This window comes from Tursiops truncatus, chromosome 5, assembly GCF_011762595.2.
Source record: "Tursiops truncatus isolate mTurTru1 chromosome 5, mTurTru1.mat.Y, whole genome shotgun sequence".
NCBI classification, from domain to species: Eukaryota; Metazoa; Chordata; class Mammalia; order Artiodactyla; family Delphinidae; genus Tursiops; species Tursiops truncatus.
Genome location: NC_047038.1, coordinates 514810 through 530360, shown reverse-complemented (window position 1 = coordinate 530360; position 15551 = coordinate 514810). Strand labels below are relative to the sequence as shown.

Here is a 15551-nt window from a genome sequence, read left to right as displayed (position 1 = left end):
TGAAGCCGCTCCGAAGTGCAGGCAGGGCTCAGGGGCGTTGCCACCCGCCCGTCCCAGGAAACCCGTTCTCTCCCCAGGGCTGCCCGTGTGGTCGTGTCCAGGGTGAGGTTCCCGTCAGGGATGCGTCTCCCTCTGCCTCCCAGGGAGTCAGGCTGGTTCTGGGCTTCGGGATCAAACCACCTCGGATCTAATTCTGCACCTACAGCTTATTCACTGTGTGACTTTGGGCTGTGACTCTGACACTCAGTTTCCGCCTTGGGAAATAGGGACAATACAGAATCCAACACTTTTTACAACCTCTGCCACTAGCACCTGGTCCAAGCCACCTAGACTATGATGACAGCCTCCCTTCTTCCACTCCTATCCTTCTTCATTCCTTACTCCATGTGAAAAAAATCTTCAAATGAAAGCCACATCATTTCACTCACCTGCCCAATTGCTTCCCCCCAATTTTTTTGGGGGGGGGAATAGGGTCTTTTTTTAAAATTTATTAATTTTTGTCTGTTGGGTCTTTGTTGCTGCGCACGGGCTTTCTCTAGCTGCGGCGAGCGGGGTCTACTCTTTGTTGCGGAGCGCGGGCTTCTCATTGCGGTGGCTTCTTTTGTTGCGGAGCACGGGCTCTAGGCACACGAGCTTCCGTAGTTGTAGCACGCGGGCTCAGTAGTTGTGGCTCGCAGGCTCTAGCGCACAGGCTCAGTAGTTGTGGTGCTCGGGCTTAGTTGCTCCACAGCATGTGGGATCTTCCCGGACCAGGGCTCGAACCCGTGTCCCCTGCATTGGCAGGTGGATTCTTAACCACTGCGCCACCAGGGAAGCCTTTCCCCAAAATTTTAAAAAGGATTTGTAGACCATCTACGATCTGGCCCGTTACCCCTTCAGCCGCATCTCCTGTGATTTTCTTCCTGTTAACTTCACTCCAGCACTCTGCTGTTCCTTGGACACTCCAAGCATTCTCCTGCCCCAGGACCTTTGCATGTCCTCCTGCATGGGACGATCTTTCACCAGTGGAGGGAGCATCACGAGGCAGTAAGGAAAAAGGCACTACACTGCCTAGATTGAACCTTGACTCTGCTACTTGCTAGGTACGTGACCTCGGGCACAGTACCTTATGCTTCAGTGTCATCCCACGTAAAGTCGTCATAAAATATTAGCTACCTGCATAGCGCTGTTGTCATATGACAATTCAGATTACACGTGTAAGTTTCTTAGAACGGTGCTTGGCACACAATTAGCACTGAATGTGATGTATAGATAGATATGGATGTAATCTGCATGTATGTGATAAACAAATATTATAGAAGCGGATATATTTTTACTCCCCTATCCTTTCAGGTCTTTGCTCAAATGTCAGAGAAGCCTTCCCTGACTTCCCCACATAATGCTTCCAAGTCCCCTACCACTCCCACCCCGTCTGTTGCTTCTTCTTGTGGCATATATAACATCTTCAACGTTATATATTTACTAGTTGTATGTTTCTCAATGGGATTTAATAAAGACTTAAAAAAGATAAATAAAAATAAATGTCTTATATTTTTGAAACAGGGACTTTCAAGATACAACAGTGGGACTTGGGCAGACACGATTTCCTTGAATCTGCTCCTGGTCTGGGAATGGTTGTGACTGTTACAACTTACGATGATGAGGTAAAACACACTTTTTGTCTTGCTACTGAAATCTTTTGTTTTCTAAAAAGCCACGTGTCATGTACACCCACACACTTCACATCTCCACACAGCGCTCACTGTCCAGCATCTCATTTCTGACATGTGTAGCCCTGACAGAGGCACTGCACCAAGACACAGACGCCTGCCTTCAACGGGCCTACAGTCCAGCTGAGGAGCAGAGGCTCCTTAACACACAAGGTAGAGACAGTACAAAGGGCAGGCCTCGCACGCATCATCCCGAGGTCTTGTCGGTCTTGCTGGGCAGAGGGAACCCACAGGGCCAATGCATCCCGCTGGTCGTGCAGGGCCAGGCTTCACCTGCTCTGCAGGTGCCGCAGCCTCACCCAGACACGAGGGTCGGCTAGGCCGCCTCTCCCTCCGCCCGTCTGGTGGGGTTTCTGTAGGAGTGCTGCCTCTGGGTCTGTCTGGCCTCACGGGGCGCCTCCTCACTGGGAGCTGCAGAGTAGAAAAGGCACCACGGTCAAAGGGAAAGAATGTGGATCTTGGGGTCGGAGGCAGGTGTGAGTGCAGACGGTCATCTACAAGCTGGACCTCGAGGGGTTACTTGGCTGCTTTAACCCTCCATTTTCTCCTCTGTCCAACGGTCGCAGCAGATGTTGTCCCCACCGTGCCAGCTCAAGGGACTGTGACCTGCTCCGTCCAATAATTCCAACGTGACTGCAGGAACTACTTCCCTTTGGACTTGCTGTCCTGGGGATGTGCTCATGACGTAGCAGGATGGTGGTGGAGCAGAGCCTCACAGAACAGACAGGCATCTCTCTAGCTGGCAAGGAGAAGGTACTTGATGTAGACAGGCCCAATTTCCTGTCCTCATGAGGGCTGCGCTCAAGCCAGACACTGTGATGCCCCCACTCACGTGGAGCCCAGGAGACTCCATTCCAACTGGACCGGACACCTGATTCCGGCCCGCTGTAGCAGCCTTCTCCTGGTACACCAGGCACCTCCCTGGCAACAGTTCCACTGGGGCCATTTTCCTAATTCTCGTACAGCTACCCTCTCCTCCTGACACCCCCGCCTCCTTCACTTCCTGCCCAGTTAAACCAAAACAGAATTCTCTGCTGTCCTTCCCTGTAACCTTTCATGACTGATCTGGAAATGTCTGCATAGCTTGTTAAACCCAGAACCCAAATTTTAGTTGGACAAAACAGCTTCACAGAAAAACCTGTTCACTGTTTTTAAGACAGAGCTGTTTCATTCTCCAAAAAATACATTTACTCGAAACAATACCCCCTTCTAGATGGGAGGAGAAGTGTTTTCATTCTGCAAACATCCAACAGATATTTGCCACGGGCCTAGGAGAGAGAAAATTCTCACCCCAAAGGCCTGATTTTCAGGAAGGCTCTCTCCCTCTGGAAGTAAGAGGACCAGACACAGCTCTGGTTTAACATTCCTAACGAGCTAAGATCCTCTCTGAAGATCCTGAACAGCACCCCGCCAAGGGCTCGGACTGCTCCTACCCGGGTCGATGTGCCTGGACGCAGGGTACTCTCGGATGCTAACCTGAACACATGTCCCTTCCTACGGCAGGTGACTGGCAGGCCAAGGCGTAACATGGCTGGTAGGGTAGGCAGGGCAGACAATGACAATATACAGGCACCATTCAAACTATGCATTTTGTATTCCATTGTCCCTTATTCCGTGTCCAATATTCCTATTACATTTTGTAGAAGAGAAAACTGTGGTCCTGAGAGGTAAAATGACTTATACAAGATCACATCATCAGCAAGTGGAAACACTGAGGTCTAAATTCAAGCATGTCTTTTTCCAACACACCAAACTAACAGGCATTGCTGACTGACATGTTTGCTGACGTGAATAGTCACTGGAAGCAGACTCTGTAGAACCCTGACCCAACACTAAGGGTCAGAAATGGAATTTAACAGGTGATGAGTCATCACTGCATATTTTTCCAGGGAAGAGTAACTCTGTTATTCATGAAAATTAGAACTCAAATGCAAACCTGACCTTGAATGCCGCTGTATTTACCAAAGTTTCCCTATCAACACTCTGTTAAGTGAAATTAAGTACATGGCAAGATCCTTTAATTTTCTCCAAATCAAAATTGAAAGATTTAAAAAAAGAATCTTGGTTGCATTTTTCTCTGTGTAATACATACCTGTTTCTAAAGTGATTTCATAGACTATCTTTTTGAGCAGTTTTAGGTTCACAGCAAAATCCTGCACGAAGTACAGAGTTCTCGTACGTCCTCTGCCCCCACGTGAACAGAGCCTCTTCCACTAGCAGGCCTGGAATGGCACAGCTGTTGCAGCTGATGACCTGCACTGACACATCATTCAAAGCCCAGGGCTCACATTAGGGCTCCTTCTTGGCGTTGCACATTCTATGGATTTGACAAATGTGTGATGACATGTATCCATCATCATAGTATCAACAGAGTAGTTTCACGCCCGTAAAAACCTTCCGGAACCCGTCTGTTCATCCCTCCCCCCTCCCTAACCTTTGGCAACCACCGATCCTTTTAGTGTCTCCATAGTTTTGCCTTTTCCAGAATGTCATAAAGTTGGGATCATACAGTGTGCAGCCTTTCCCGCTGGCCTCTTTCACTTAGGAATATGCACTTAAGTTTCCTCCGTGTCTTTTCGTGGCTTGATAACTCATTTCTTTTTAGCACTGAACAATATTCCGTCGTCAGGATGTATACCATGGTTTACTGATCCATTCACATGCAGTGGGACATCTTAGTAGCTTCCAAATTTTGGCTATTATAAATAAAGCTGCTGTAAACATTTGTGTGCAGGTTTTCATGTGGACATAAGTTTCCATCTTATTTGGGTAAATAAATAGTACAACTGCAGAACTGTACGTAGACGTATGTTTAGTTTTGTAAGAAACCACCAAACCGTCTCCCAAATGGGAACATCATTCTGCGTTCCCGCCGGCAGTGACAAGCGTTCCTGTTGCTCCACATCCTCGCCAGCATTTAGTGTTGTCAGTGTTCTGGATTTTTGCCATTCCCATAGGTGTGAAGTATCTCGTTGTTTTTAACTGCAATTCCCTAATGACATACGATGGGGAGCATCTTTTCATGTGCTTATCTGCCATCTATATGTCTTCTTTGGTGAGTTGTCTGTTCAGATCTTTTGTCCATTTTTCAATTAATTTGTTCAGTTTCTTGTTGTTTTCAGAATTCTTTGTATATTTTGGATAACAGTACTTTATCAGATACGTCTTTTACAAATAGTTTCTCCCAGTCTGTGGCCTGTCTTTTCATTCTCTTGACAGAGAGACAGACAGCTCTCTCTTCTGCAGAGCAGTTTTTAATTCTAATGAAATTCAACGTTCAACGTTCAACATTAATGTCAAATGTTTAATGAAGCTTAATTTTAATGAAGTCCAGCTTCTCAATTCTTTCTTTCATGGATCGTGCTCTTGGTGTTGTACCTAAAAGGTCATAACTGAATCCACGGTCTTCTAGACTTTCTATGTTACCTTCTAATAGTTTTATAGTTTTGCATTTTACATTTAGACCTATGCTCCATTTTAAGTTAATTTTTCTAAAAAGTGTAAGGTCTGTGTCTACATTCATTTCTTTGCATATGGATGTCCAGTTGTTCCAGCACGATTTGTTGGAAAGACCACCTTTTTCCATGGTATTGCCTTTGCTCCTTTGTCAAAGATCAGTGGGTCTATATTTGCGTGGGTCTGTTTCTGGGCTCTCTGATTCACTGATCTCTTTGTCTGCTCTTTCCCCAATACCACACTACCTTGGTTACTGTAGCATGATAGTAAGGCTTTTTTAAATTAACTTTTATTGGAGTGTAGTTGCTTTACAATGTTGTGTTAGTTTCTGCTGTGCAGCAAAATGGATCAGCTCTACATACACACATAGCTCCTCTTTTCTGGATTTCCTTCCCATTTAGGCCACCACAGCACATTAAGTAGAGTTCCCAGTGCTACACAGTTATAGTAAGTCTTGGAATCAGGAACGTCAGTCCCCTGACTTTATTCTTATCCTTCAATATTGTGTTGGCTCTTCTGGATCTTCTGCCTCTCCATAGAAACTTTAGAATCAGCCTGAAGATATTCACAAAATAACCTGCTGACACTCTGACTGGGATTGTGTCAAATCTATAGATTAAGTTGGGAGGAACTGACTTTTTCACAATATCGAGTCTTCCTGGCATGAACACAGAACATCTCTCCATGTATTTTATCTTCTTTGATTTCTTTCATTACAGTTTTTTAGTTTTTTTCATATATCTCTTAAACATACTTTGTTTTATTTATACCTAAGTATTTCATTTGGGGGAGATGCTAATATAAATGGTATTGTTTTTGATTTCACATTCCACTTGGTTCACTGCTGATAAAACTGATTAACATATTAACCTTGTATCCTGCAACCCTGCTATAATCACTTATTAGTTCCAGTAAGTTTTATTATTTTGAATTTTCTACATAGACAATCCTGTTATCTGTGAACAAACACAGCTTTATTTCTTCCTTCCCAACCTGTATACCATTTGTTTTCTTTTCTTCTCTTACTGCATTAGCTAGGAATTGAAGTATGATATTGAAAAGGAATACTGAGGGACTTCCCTGGTGGTCCAGTGGTTAAGAATCCACCTTCCAATGCAGGGGACGCGGGTTCAGTTGGGGAACTAAGATCCCACATGCCGTGGGGCAACTAAGCCTGCGTGCCACAACTAGTGAGCCCGCATGCCACAACTAGAGCCCATGCACCCTGGAGCCCGAGTGCCACAACTACTGAGCCCACGCACTCTGAAGCCCGCATGCCACAACTAGCGAGGCCATGTGCTGCAATGAAGATCCCACATGCCACAACTAAGACCCAAAAACAGCCAAAAATAAAATAAATAAATAATAAAAAAGAAAAGGAATAGTGAGAGAGGAAATCCTAGCCTTGTTTCTGATCATAGTGGGAAAGCCTCTAGTTTTTCACTATGAAGTATGTTAGCTGTAAGGTTTTTATAGATTTTTTAAATCAAATTGACAAAGTTCCCGTATTCTCAGTTTGCTGAGAGTTTTTGCCATGAATGGATGGTGGATCTTGTTAAATGCCCTTTCTACACCTATTGTGATGATCAAGTGATCTTTAACTTGTTGATGCGATGAATTACATTAACTGATTTTAAAATGTTGAACTAGCCTTGCGTATCTGGAATAAACCTGAGTTGGTCATGGTGCCTGATTCTTTTCATACATTGTTGGATTCAATTTGCTAATATTTTGTTGAGGATATTTGTATCGATGTCCATGAGAGATAATGGTCCATAGTTTTCTCGTGTCTTTCTCTGGTTTTGGTATTAGGCTAATGATGGCCTCAGAAAATGATTTAGAAAGTATTCTCTCTACTTCTGGAAGAGATTGTAGAGAATTGGTCTGATTTCCTACTTAAATCTTTGGTAGAATTCACCAGTGAACCCATCTTGGCCTGGTGCTTTCTGCTTGGAAAGTTATTATCAATTCAGTTTCTTTACTAGCTCTCAGCCTATCCAGACTGTCTATTTATTTTTGTGTGAGTTTTCACAAATTGCGCCTTTCAAGGAATTGGTCTATTTCATCCAGGTTACCACGTTTGTGAGCACAGAGCTGCTCATCGTATTCCTCTACTACCCCACTGATGTCCGTGAGACCTGTAGTAAGCCTCCTCTTTCATTTCTGATGTTATTAACTTGGGTCTTCTTTTCTTAGTTAGCCTCCCTAGAGGTTTACTGATCTTTGCAGAGGACCAGCTTTCTGTTGGCTGGTTTTCTCTGCGTATCTCCTGTTCTCACTGGTTTCTGCATTAGCTTTCTCAGCACGGATCTTATTTCTCTTCTTATGCTGACTTTGGATTTAGTTGCTCTTCTTGTTCTAGTTTCCTAGGCTTAGATGATTAATTTTAGACCTTTCTTTCTTTTTAATATATGCGTTCAATGTTATAAATTTCTCTGTAAATGCTTCTCTCACTGTATCCCCCAAGTTTTGATTAAGTTGTATTTTCATTTTAATTCAGTTCAAAATATTTTTTGAGATTTTTAAATTGTGGTAAAGTACACATGAAATTCATCATCTTAACCATTACTAAGTGCACAATTCAGTGGTATTAAATATATTCTTAATGTTGTATAATCATCATCCTCATAACTCTTTAAATCTTGTAAAACTGAAACTCTATACTCGTTAAACAATAACTCCCCTATGACTAAATACCTCGTATAAGTTGAGTCATACAGTGTTTGTCTCTTTGTGATTGGTTTACTTCAGTAAGCATAATTTCCACAACGTTCATCCATGCTGCAGCACGTGTCAGAATCTGCTTCCTTTTTAAGGCTGAATCATATGCCACTGTTATGTATGTACCACATGTTGCTTCTTCATCCACCTGTCAGTGGACATTGTGTTGCTTCCACGTCTTGGCTATTGTGAACACTGCTGCCATGAACATGGGGGTACAGATATCCTGATACCCTGCTTTGGATTCTTTGGGGTATATACCCAGAAGTGGAATTACTGGATCATATGATAATTCTATTTTATATTTTTGAGGAGCCACCATAATGTTTTCCACAGCAGCTGCACCATTTTACATTCCCACCAACAATGCACAAGGGTTGAAATTTTTCCACATCCTTGCCAGTACGTTTTTTGTTTGTTGTATAGCAGCCGTTCTGATGTGTGTGAGGTAGTGCCTCACTGTAGTTTTGATTTGCATTTCCCTAATGATCAGTGAAGTTGAGCATCTTTTCATGTGCTTGTTGGCCTTTTCTGGTTGTTTGGGGTTTTTTAAGCACTTTGAATGTATCCGCCCACTGCCTCTGGTCTCCGAAGTTTCTGATGAGAAATCTTGTTAATCTTATTGAGAATCCCTTCTATATGATGACATCAAAAACCCCTGACAGGGCTTCCCTGGTGGTGCAGTGGTTGAGAGTCCGCCTGCCGATGCGGGGGACGCGGGTTCGTGCCCCGGTCCGGGAAGATCCCACATGCCGTGGAGTGGCTGGGCCCATGAGCCATGGCCGCTGAGCCTGCGCGTCCGGAGCCTGTGCTCTGCAATGGGAGAGGCCGCAGCGGTGAGGGGCCCGCGCACCGCAAAAAAAAAAAAACAAAAACAAAAAACCCTGACATTTGGAGGACAGGGTCCTTTTTGCCTACCCTGGCTTCTAAAAGATGCATGGGAGCTGCTCCAGGAACACCTGCGCAGCCGCCTGCCATGTGGCTGGCAGGGGGTGGGGAGTGGGAGGTAGGCAGCTGCCACTGTTCTAAGAGCTGATATTGACCAGAATTAACCACAATTTACCATCCAAGTCTTTCCCTGGAAGTTGCAAGCCTTCAATAGACTGCAGAGTTCCAAAACAGTTCCATCAGACAGATTCTTCCAGTGTAATTGTTGCCTAGAGACAGATTCCTGGTGCCTCCTATTCCACCATCTTCCCAGAATTCTCTTCCAATTCAAAATACTGTTAGTTTCTCTTGAGATTTCTTTCTTGACTCATGTGTTATTTAGAGGTATGCTGTTTAATCTCTAAATATTTGGGGACTTTCCAGCTATCTTTTTGTTATTGATTTCTACTTTAATTCCATTATGGTCTAAGAGCATACGTTGTATGGTTTCTATTATTTTAAATGTGTTAAGGTGTGTTTTATGGCCCAGAATGTGGTCTATCTTGGTGAGTGTTCCATGTGAGCTTGAAAAGGATGTGCATTCTGCTTTGTTGGATGAAGTAGTCTACAGATATTGATTATATCCAGTTGGTTGATGGTGCCATTGAGTCCAACTGTGTCCTTACTGATCTGCTGCTGGATCTGCCCACTTCTGATAGAGGAGTATCCAAGTCTCCGACTATAATACTAAATTCTTGTATTTATCCTTGCAGTTCTATCAGTTTTTGCTTCATGTATTTTGACACTCTGGTGTTAGATGCATACACATTAAGGTTTGTCTTCTTGGAGAAATGACCTATTTATTACTATGGTCCATTATGTAATTATCCGTGATAATTTTCCTTGTTTTGAAGTCTACTCTGTCTGAAGTTAATATAACTATTCCAGCTTTCTTTTGATTAAGGTTAGCTGAAAGTTGACATATACATCTTTCTCCGTCCCTTTTTTTTTTAATTAAAGATTTTTTTGATGTAGACCATTTTTAGTCTTTATTAAATCTGTTACAATATTGCTTATGTTTTGGATTTTTGGCCATGATGTGAGATCTTAGTTCCCCAACCAAGGGATCCAACCCGCACCTCCCACATTGGAAGGCAAAGTCTTAACCACTGGACCACAAGGAAAGTCCCTCCATCCCTTAACTTTTAATATATATGTGTCTTTATATTTAAAGAGGGGTTCTTGTAGACAATACATAGTCGGGGTTTTGGTTTTTTTTTTGGATCCACTCTGACAATCTGTTTTAATTGATGCATTCAGACCACTGACATTCAAAGTGACTGTTGATACAGTTGAGTTAATATTCATCATATTTATTAGTTTTCTAGTTGTCATCCTTGTTATTTGTTCCTATTTTTGTTTTCCACTCTTTTTCTGTCTCTTGTGGTTTTAATTATTTTACGATTCCATTTTATCTCCTTTCATAGTTATCAATTATACTTCTTTTAACTTTTTGTCGGTGGTTGCCCTAGAGTTTGCAATATACATTTACAACTACTCCAAGCCCACTTTTGAATATCACCATATCACTTCACAGGTAGTACAAGTACTTTATAATAACAAAGTAATGCTAATTCTTATCTCCCATCCCTTGCATCTTTGCTGTTGCTAATTTCATTTATATATAAACTATAATCATCAAATACATTGCTGTTATTTTGAAAGACGTATCTATTAACTCAGTTAATAAGAAAAATAAAAGTTTTAATTTTACCTTCACTGATTCCTTCTCTAATGCTTTCCAATCTTCACGTAGCTCCGAGTTTCTGACCAATATCATTATCCTTCTCTCTGAATAACTTTTAACATTCCTTGTAAGACAGGTCTATGAGGGACAAATTCCTTCAACTTTTGTTTGAGAAAATCTTTCTCTTACTTTTGAAGGAGAATTCTGCAGGATACAGAATTCTAGGTTGGTGAGTTTTTTTCTCTCAACACATTAAATGTTTACTCTCTCCCTGCTTGCATGGTTTCTGAGGAGAAGTCGGGTGTAATTCTTAGCTTTGCTCCTCTATAAATAAGGCTTCTTTCTAGATTTCCTGTCTATCTTTGATATTTGCAGTTTTAATATGATATGCCTAGGTGTAGTTTTATTGGCATTTATCCTGCTTGGTGTTCTCTGGGCTTCCCAGCTCTGTGGCTTGGTGTCTGACACTAATCTGAAATTCTCCGTCTTTATTTAAATATTTCTTCTGTTGCTTTCTCTTTCTTCTCCTTCTGGTATTCCCGTTATGTGTATGTTACACCTTTAATAGTTGTCCTGTAGTCCTTAGATATTGTTCCTTTTTTCCCCCAGTCTGTTTTTGCTTTGTAGTTTTGAAAGTTTCTGTTGCCATATCCTCAAGCTCAGAGAGTCTCTCCTCAGTCCTGTCCAGTGTGCTAAGGAGTCTATCAGAGGCACTCTTTATTTCCGCTACAGTGTTTCTGATCTCTGGCATTTCTTTTTATTCTTTCACAGAATTCTGATCTTTCTACTCACACTACCCATTTGTTCTTGCATGTTGTCTACTCTTTCCATTAGAGACCGCAGACTATTAATCATAGGTTTTCTAAGTTCCTTATATGATCGTTCCCACATCCCTGCCATATCTGAATCTGCTTTTGAGGCTTGTTTTGTCTCTTCAAACTGCGGTTTTTGCCTTCGAGTATGTCTTATTATTTTTCTGTTGTTGTTGAAAGTTGGACGTGATGTGCTGGGTAAAAGGAACCCGTACTGGTTCCCACAGGGGTTTGTGCTCAGGCTAAGCTGGGACTCTTTGCATTCACCTCTCCCATTTTGGGGGCAGTTTACCCTGTGACCTCAATTCTCTGACAGATCTAAGAACTGATTTTCTTTCTATGCAGCTTTTACTTTTTAAGACAGAGGGACAACTTCCAAGCTCCTTATATGCCAGACTTGAAGTCCTATACCTGTTTTTAAAATGCCAGACAATACAGAAATGTACTAAGCAGAAAAGTCAAAGTTCCCCAACAAATATAACTGCCTAATAACTTGGTATATATTCTTTAGAATCTTCTTCTAAGCACGTGTAGTTTTACAAACGATACTTTTTACAAAAATAGGATTCTATACAGACTATCCCTGAATATTGTGGACAACTTTCGTATAGATATGGGTGTAATCTCTCTTTTACTGCTACCTAGCACCTCTTCATTTGGCTTTGCCTAAATTTAATCAATCCACACTCAAAGGTATTAGTTATTTCAAAACACAATTTTTTAAATAAATAACATCACACTGAATATCCTTTTACATATAACTGTCCATTTGGGCATTCCCATAGGATAAATTTCTGTATGTAGCGCTGCTGGGTGAATGGTGTTATACGCTTGGCCAAAGCACTCTCTGAAACGGGTGTTCAACTTACATTCCCAGAACAGTGTCTAGAGATAGTATTTCTCCATACTGTCCCCACCCCAGGTGCTTGTAAGTCTTTGCCAATCTGAAAACCAACAAGGAATATCTTACTGTGGTCTGTATTTTTTTGATTACCAGCAAGACTGAGTATTTTGCATGTTATTGGCCACTTGATTTCTTCTTTAAGAATTGCACAGTTTTCACTAGATTACATGGGGATGATTTTTTTTAAATGGAAAGTAGAGAATAATAAACTTAAACTATGGAAATCCTCAATCCTAGGTATTACTGTCAAAGTTATATGGCCCACAGGGAACATTCTACTTCACTTCACATTCACCTGGCGAACACATCATTTGCTTAGAGTCTAATTCTACGAGGCTCGTGTCATTTGGAGGGAGTAAGCTGGTAAGTACGTGCCTCCGAGTACTGCTCATCACAGCGTCAGCACTATTCAGGCGCGACAATGATATGCAGACCATTATACCCAGACCTCAGCACAGCAACCAAAGAGGGAGCTGGAGAGCTTGGAAGGGGTTCAAAGGAGAGCCACGGAGTTGATTAAAGGGCTTGAAAAATGAGAACTGGGAGGGAAGCTTAAGAGAACTGTGATTATTCAGGCTTGAAAACAATTGAAGGCTGAAGGGTGAATTAATAATGGAATTCCAATAAATAAAACTCTTACATGGTAGATGGTGATTGGCTATTTTCTAAATGTGCTGAGAACAGATGAAGAGAACCTGTACTTTAGCATCAGAAATTTTGTTATATGTAAAGAACATTCTCCTGAGTAAATCAAATTCTCTCAGGGGCAAAGGCTCTTGCCTAACAGTCTATTGTTAATATAAGTACCCTTTCAGGTCAGCAGGTACTGTTTAATGCATTATTATTACAAAGAAAGACTACTGGGTATAACAGGGAATAGAGTGGCGGTGAAGAAAAATAGAGAGCTCGAGAATGAAGTAGTGTTTGCTCTCAAAAAGGAAGAGTGGAGAAAAAGGAAGGAATGGGAGGACACAAGGAGGGAAAAAGCAAAGAAAAAGAGTGAGCCACGTTAAAAACATGTTTCTTCCTTTTTACTGTTTGCACAGCGGATCCACTTAGATATTCGAGTTGGAGAACATGACCTTGATGCAGCCATTGCTCAAGCAAAGGACAAAGTTAATGAAGTTAGCTTCAAGCTTGAACATCTAATTGAGCAAATGGAGCAAATAGTCAAAGAACAAAACTATCAAAGGGTCAGTCTGCCTATTCAGCTTATGCTCCCTCTTCCTGCCCAGTACGTAATTCTCCACGAAGCCCGCGAACCAAGGAAAGAGTAAACTGCCGGTTCCCCGGGCCTCCTCTGAGCTAGGACTGCGTGGACATGCAGGGATGTGGGGACAGCGCTCTCTCACCGTTCGCTGGACCATGAGCTCCTCTAGGAAGGGGACCGTGGCTCACTCGCCTTGGGGTGTGAGCTCACAGAATGAATAAATAAGCGTTTCCAAACACACCCCACATGGCCGCAGCGTCTCAGTGTGCCCACTTTCTAAATCACCATTTTGTTCTTGTGACATTATGCGTTTCCTGGGTCACTGTGCTCAGTGGACCCTGGTCAGACGTGGGCTCAAATCTGCCCCCCCACTCACTAACCTTCTGTCGTCTCTGAGCTTCTGTTTCTTTATCTGGAAAATAAAATGAGCACAGTGCCCAGCTTAAAGTAAAGTAAGAACCTGAATGATGAACATCTGTCAATTAGGTAATGTTCACTTTGTTTGATGGTAACAAATAAAACATATAAAGTAATAGATCAAATACCTGATACTTTACGCCAAAACACAAAAGTGTGTTTTATAAGGTTGACTCTTCCTTGTCTTTGACTAACAACATCCCTTGGTTTAGAAAATGATACTGCACTTTGGCATAAGAGATTACCTGGGTGACATGAAGTACCCTGAATGCATACAGCACCTTCCCCTCAAATTCATGCATGAAGTACCTTAAGAAACTTAACCTGCCTATTTCTCTTCTGCGTAGGACCGTGAAGAAGAATTTCGAATGACCAGTGAAGATACAAACAGCAACGTTTTATGGTGGGCCTTTGCACAAACACTAATCTTTATCTCAGTTGGAATTTTCCAAATAAAGTACCTTAAAGAATTCTTCATAGCTAAGAAACTTGTTTAAAAATATTAATAAAGGCAAATAACTACCTTCTACCTTGCATGTTTGAGTTAATATCAAAATATATTCATAAGTGTGCATAACTTTTCTGATTTCAAAGACATCAGAGGTTGGAATTGATGTTATATCATTGTAACACTGATAAAATGTCACTTTAACAATGTGGCTTCTGAGTTTGATAAAATAAATACATGATCCAGGTCTTATTTTAAAATTGGTATAGGTCAGCACTGTCCAACGGAAATAAATGTGAGCTATATATGTAAATTTTAAGTTTTCTGGTTGCCACATTAAAAAAGTTTTTTTTAAAGAGTAAAATTAACTCTAGTGACCTATATTTAACCCAATAGATCAAATATATTACCATATTAACATGTAATCAATACATAATTATTAATGAGGTAGTTTACATTCCTTTCTTGATAGGAAGTCTTAGAAACCCAGGTGTATTTTGCAATCAAAGCACACCTCAATTTGGACCAGTCACATTTCAGAGGCCAATGGCCACACAAGGTTCATGGCTACAGCACGGGACAGAGGGAGTACCTCGTTTCCCCATGGCGTTCCACTTAGAGTGGTCCTGAATCTCTGCATTTCTCTATTTCCCTGAAAGATGGCCACTTTTCTCCACACAAGTGAATGGCCCAGAGACTTTCTCTGAACCAAGTTTTCTCAGTGGGTCCCACTCTGATCCACCTCCATAGGCGGATGGAAACTGCTCTTTGGAGAGGATGGGGCATCCCGCGAGGAGTGTAATTCTAGGAGAAGCAACTTCCATTTATTTCCTCTAAATTTTAAAATAAGCGTAAGCTCACTAGAAGTTACAAAAAACAGTACAGAGAGTCCCTTCCACCAATTCCCCTATCCACCGTTTTTAAAAGCGAAATAACCTCCCCCAGCTCAAGCCTTTTCACATGTGCGTGTTAGAGGCAAGCAACGGCGCCTGGCCCGACCCGGCCCACCTCGACCTTGGGGTCCGGACAGTGGGCCCCGGGCCCCACTCACACCCCATTGTGATCCTGACATTCGTCCTGGGCTACCAGGTCTCCTAATGCCCCGGCCCCAGAGTTTCCCATCCCCTACCTCCGACGGCCCAGATCCCCTTGCTGTTCCTCTGGTCCCTCCTGTCTCCCGGCCCTCATCCTCCGGGGCCCCAAGGACCCTACGCCTCCCACTCCCAGTACGGCGAGCACCGAGGGGCCCTCCCCCTTACC

At 42.3% G+C, this 15551-nt stretch overlaps 1 long non-coding RNA gene across 1 annotated transcript; it reads left to right on the top strand.

Annotated features, from left to right (window-relative positions):
• The first annotated feature begins 1540 nt into the window (after positions 1-1540).
• LOC101324336 (uncharacterized) lies at positions 1541-14369 on the top strand. The gene is made up of 4 exons (XR_002179652.3): positions 1541-1643; positions 12454-12579; positions 13263-13409; positions 14191-14369. It is a non-coding gene; the product is annotated as an uncharacterized lncRNA (long non-coding RNA).
• Positions 14370-15551: the final 1182 nt, after the last annotated feature.